General features: G+C 32.2%; 1 long non-coding RNA gene across 1 annotated transcript; it reads left to right on the top strand.

Annotated features, from left to right (window-relative positions):
- The first annotated feature begins 4390 nt into the window (after positions 1–4390).
- LOC140920855 (uncharacterized) lies at positions 4391–4988 on the top strand. Its single transcript, XR_012163415.1, has 2 exons — positions 4391–4528; positions 4620–4988. It is a non-coding gene; the product is annotated as an uncharacterized lncRNA (long non-coding RNA).
- The last annotated feature ends 1042 nt before the right edge of the window (positions 4989–6030 follow it).

Below are 6030 nucleotides of genomic sequence, written 5' to 3'. Positions count from 1 at the left end.
CTGATTAATTTATTTTCTGCTTATATTTAGCTTGATTTGAGTGTTTTATACCAAGTTCATGTAACAATGAGTGTTTTATATTTAGCTTGATTTACATGAACTGAACTGAATATAAATTAGTAATTTACATGAACTGAACTGAACTGAATAGAGAGATTCTCTTTTGCTCAGTGCATATATATATATAGATTCTTCAGAATACTCATTTCTAATAATTCATCATCTCCTAAAGTATTGTGATAAAGACAATGATAACAATATTTTTAATCCAATAAACAATGATAAAAATGTTTTTAATGTCATCCCAACCCAAATAAACCAAACACAAAAATAAAATAAAGAGACATTTTACAGCGCTTATCTTAAAAAGCGCTGTAAAAGATCCTTTTAAAAATAAAATAATGAGTGTTTTATACCTTTTACAGCGCTTTTCACACAAAGCGCTGTAAACGACTCTTTTGAAAGTGAGTAAAAAAGACATTTTACAGCGCTTATTTGACAAAGCGCTGTAAAAAAGCTTTAAAAATAATATTCATCAGACACCTAATTTCTTCAAACACCTTGTACGCATCATGGGAATCCAAAAAACATCAGACACAAACCCATTTCTTCAAACACCTTGTACGCATCATGGGAATCCAAAAAACATCAGACACAAACCCATTTCTTCAAACACCTTGTACGCATCATGGGAATCCCCAAAAACACCAGACACAAACCCATTTTTCGCAACATGGCAATGATCCTGAATACCAATTAAGTTTCGATTTAAGAAGGAAAGAGAATGTAAAGAGATAAAAAGGGTGTTGAGGTGGAGATTGAATTGTGAAAGAGTAAGCTTTGATGTTTGTGAAGAAGATGCATAAAAGGAGAAGAGTTTGGTGAAGAGGAAGGGATTTTTGTGGTGACCAGTTACTACTATGTGGGTTTTGCATGCATGTTGAGCTTGTTTAAAAAATAACATAACATAACAAAACACAAAAACAATAAGGCCTTTTACAGCGCTTATTTGGAAAAAGCGCTGTAAAAGAGCCTTTTAAAATTAACATAAAGAGACATTTTAGAGCGCTTATGTGGAAAAGCGCTGTAAAAGGCTTTAAAAAACATTCATATAACATAATAACACACGGAGGTCTTTTACAGCGCTTATTTGGGAAAAGCGCTGTAAAAGAGCCTCTTAAAATTAACATAAAGAGACATTTTAGAGCGCTTATGTGTAAAAGCGCTGTAAAAGGCATTCAAATAACATAATAACACACGGAGGTCTTTTACAGCGCTTATTTGAAAAAAGCGCTGTAAAAGAGCCTTTTAAAAATTTAACTAAAGAAGCCTTTTAGAGCGCTTATGTGTGAAAGCGCTGTAAAAGGCATTCATATAACATAATAACACACGGAGGTCTTTTACAGCGCTTATTTGAAAAAAGCGCTGTAAAAGAGCCTTTTAAAAATTTAACTAAAGAAGCCTTTTAGAGCGCTTATGTGTGAAAGCGCTGTAAAAGGCATTCATATAACATAATAACACACGGAGGTCTTTTACAGCGCTTATTTGAAAAAAGCGCTGTAAAAGGCATTCAAATAACATAATAACACACGGAGGTCTTTTACAGCGCTTATTTGAAAAAAGCGCTGTAAAAGGCATTCAAATAACATAATAACACACGGAGGTCTTTTACAGCGCTTATTTGAAAAAAGCGCTGTAAAAGAGCCTTTTAAAAATTTAACTAAAGAAGCCTTTTAGAGCGCTTTACAAAATAAGCGCTGTAAAAGGCTTATAAAAAGCGCTGTAAAAGTGTTACGTATATATAACAGTTACCTCTTCAGTTTCCTCTTCATTACGTAACCTTCATCTCAACCTTCATTTCTTCTCTTCTTTTGCAAACCCTATCATCCCGTCCTTTACGAACCTTATTTCCACGATCATCTCCTTCATTTCGAACCTTATTTCCATCCAAGATCATCTCTCCCATTTCACACAATATATTTTCATTGAAATACGTAACCCTCATTACGTATTTCTTCAAACCGTATTTCTGTGAACCATATTTCTGTGAACTTTCTGCAAACCCTCTTTTCTTTGCATTTCGTCTTTCTTCGAACCATCATTATTCAGGTATTGATGTTATTAAATTTTTGTAATCATTAGAATGCATGTTGAGCTTTTTTAAGATATACTGATACATGTTGAGTTTGTTTATAATAATGCATGATCCATGTTGAGCTTGTTGATGTTATACTAAAGTGCATGTTGAACTTGTTGTAGTTAAATGGATACAAACAAAGATTTAGAAGTTCAAAATGAAGAAGTTGGCACCTCTAAGACTTACGAAAAAGAAGTCAAACGTGGTGCAACTATCATGCAAAGGGTGATTAAAGCACGGAGCAGTGGCATTAAATTTGAGGTATACTATATATACTCTGTTTGCTGTGTGTTTTTTTATCTTTTTTTAGGGTTTAGGGCATGTACTTACTATATGAGTTTATTAGGTTGGCTGGAACGAGAGTGGTCAGCCAGTTGACCCCAACAGCTCCATGTTTGTAAGCTACATTGGGGCTGTTGTTCGTCAAAATGTCCCAATAACAATAGACAACTGGAGAGATAAGGCGTTGAAGGATGCCAAAGATATCATCTGGAATGACATTCAAGTAAATATTTTGATCTACTCTTTTGTCATTTATAATTTTTTTTCTGTAAAATACATTACTTATAATTGTTTTCATTGCAGACCACTTTTGTTCTTGATGAGGAACGAAAGTCATATGTTTTGAGAGTTGCTGGGAAAATCCATCGTGGATTTAGATCCCATCTCTCAAATTTCTATCTAAAAGATAGAGAAGGAAACACAAATGCTGAACCTCCAAAGATATATCAACATTATATATCAAAGGATGAATGGAGTGCATTTGTTTCCAAACGTTCTGACCCGGCGTTTGTCGTAAGTGATTAATTTATTAGCATTTGTGTTTTATTATTCATATTCGTAGCGTATTTTAAATTTTTACACAATTGCTATTTTTTTTTTATATAGAATATTAGTAAGGCAAATCGCGAACGGGCAAGCAACCCAAAACACCCATACAAGAAATCACGTATGGGATATGCACGCCTTGAACAAAAAATTGTAAGTAATTAAACATCACTTGTAATTTGTATTATAAACTATAGTGTGTAACTAATTTGTATTATTTTGTTTATGATTTTAACGAATAGAGAAAAGACACCCAAGCCGATCAACCCTTGGGTCGTCATATCTTATGGAAGGAAGCGCGTGTTAACAAAGAAGGAGTGGTTGATAATGAAAATGTCAAGAAAGTTGTAGAACTTTGTGTAAGTATATTATCACTTTAATATTTTTTAATATTGTATTTTAAAAATGCTATTGAACTTATCTTTTTAATGTTACATGTATTTTAGGAAACTATTGAACAAAGTTCTGAAACTCAAGAGGGCAACAAGGATATTTTTTTAAAAAGCGTTGTCTTTTATCTTTGTGCCCAAAATTATTTTTGATCCAAAATCACTTCACAATCAGTGCACACAACAACAAAACATATTCAAATACCATAAGCAGTTCACACAATCAGTAGAACATAAATCAGAACTCTGTAACTTTTTTAACATATATGTAACTCTGTAATTTACAACCTAAGTAACTACATTCAGATACATATATACAACCTAATTTACAACCTAATTACCTACATTCAGATACGTATATATATATAACCTAATTTACAACCTAAACTACATTCAGATCCATATGCATGTTCATATATTGTGTCCTATGATCATTTACATATAATAACTAACAGAATATACATTATATGCACTAGCTACCATATAATATTCAGATCCCTTGCCCAGCAGCAAGCTATTTCCCAGAAAATCAAATAATTTTCATGTCAAGCACGTACTGACACCATTCTTCCTTTAATTCCATCAGATCTTCCTCAGAATATGATGGACTGGAATTGGCAAAGTACTGCAATATAAAAATTGAACATATTATATTAAGTTAGTATCAAATATATAGATAATTTATATATGAAAATCATATAATGCAAATACCGTACCGTTTCTGGGATAATAGTTTTATTCTTCTCAACAATCTCCTTCATGAATCTCAATATGTAGTACCCACAGTCGATGTTATTTGTTTGACGAGGGCACTTTATTGAGATCCATGTAATGTTATTAGACTTCTGCTTCGACACTTTAGCACCTCTTTGAGCTCGATAAACTTTTAAGGCACTATCGAATGAATAAATGTGATTATTAGAGCATGAATATTTATATATATATATATATATATAAATATTCATGCTCTAATAATCACATTTATTCATTCGATAGTGCCTTAAAAGTTTATCGAGCTCAAAGAGGTGCTAAAGTGTCGAAGCAGAAGTCTAATAACATTACATGGATCTCAATAAAGTGCCCTCGTCAAACAAATAACATCGACTGTGGGTACTACATATTGAGATTCATGAAGGAGATTGTTGAGAAGAATAAAACTATTATCCCAGAAACGGTACGGTATTTGCATTATATGATTTTCATATATAAATTATCTATATATTTGATACTAACTTAATATAATATGTTCAATTTTTATATTGCAGTACTTTGCCAATTCCAGTCCATCATATTCTGAGGAAGATCTGATGGAATTAAAGGAAGAATGGTGTCAGTACGTGCTTGACATGAAAATTATTTGATTTTCTGGGAAATAGCTTGTGCTGGGCAAGGGATCTGAATATTATATGGTAGCTAGTGCATATAATGTATATTCTGTTAGTTATTATATGTAAATGATCATAGGACACAATATATGCATATAATGGATCTGTTAGTTATTATATAATGGATCTGAATGTAGGTAATTAGGTTGTAAATTAGGTTGTATATATGTATCTGAATGTAGTTACTTAGGTTGTAAATTACAGAGTTACATATATGTTAAAAAAGTTACAGAGTTCTGATTTATGTTCTATTGATTGTGTGAACTGATTGTCTATAATATGTTCTGTTCTACTGATTGTGAAGTGATTTTGGATCAAAAATAATTTTGGGTACAATGATAAAAGACAGCGCTTTTTAAAAAAAGTGCCATAAAAAGCTAAAAAGCATTTTTCATTTCAAATAATTAATTTACAGCGTTTAAAAAAAAAAAAATAATAATGCATTTTACAGCGCTTTTTTTAAAAAGCGCTGTAAAATGTTGTTCTAAAGCGCTTTAATGGTGCACCTTCAACAGCGCTTCCGTGAGAAAGCGCTGTAATATGTACAAGAAAAGCGCTGTAAAATGCAGACCCATAATATGAAATTATGGGTGGGCATATTACAGCGCTTTTTTGAGAAAGCGCTGTAAAATGCAGACCCATAATATGAAATTATGGGTAGGCATTTTACAGCGCTTTTTCGAGAAAGCGCTGTAATATGCACACCCATATATGAAATTATGGGTGGGCATATTACAGCGCTTTTGTGAGAAAGCGCTGTAATATGCACACCCATAACTCATATGACGGGGTGCATATTACAGCGCTTTTTGTGAAGAAGCGCTGTAAAATGTGCATAACAAGCGCGCGTTGTATTTACATGTTTTATAGCGCTTTTATAAAAGCGCTGTTGTATCATTTACAGCGCCCGTTTCCACAGCGCTTATTTTTTTGAAAAAGCGCTGTAAATGGCTTAAAAAAAGCGCTGTAAAAGCCGTTTTTTCGCGTAGTGAAACTTTTGAGTTGTTTTTATTCCATGTATTCTCTGTTATACAACCAATGTTCTTATAAACTAAGAAACTTACAAATATTGAAACATTTTTTTCAATCAGATTGATACATTTATATACCATAAATATCACCTTCAAACTTTTTAAAAAATGAAAATTTTACAAATTACATTCGAGCAACATGCCAGTTATATTATAGTTCCAAATTAATTCTAGAAGCCGCTGTAATTTTATTCCTAACTTTATTGTTTATTTTTTATTTCACTGGAGGAAAAACCATCTAACATATATATATATATATA

Source organism: Cicer arietinum, chromosome 6, assembly GCF_000331145.2.
Source record: "Cicer arietinum cultivar CDC Frontier isolate Library 1 chromosome 6, Cicar.CDCFrontier_v2.0, whole genome shotgun sequence".
Classification (NCBI taxonomy): Eukaryota; Viridiplantae; Streptophyta; class Magnoliopsida; order Fabales; family Fabaceae; genus Cicer; species Cicer arietinum.
The sequence above is the reverse complement of the archived record's forward strand: the minus strand, read 5'-3'. Positions and strand labels throughout refer to the sequence as shown.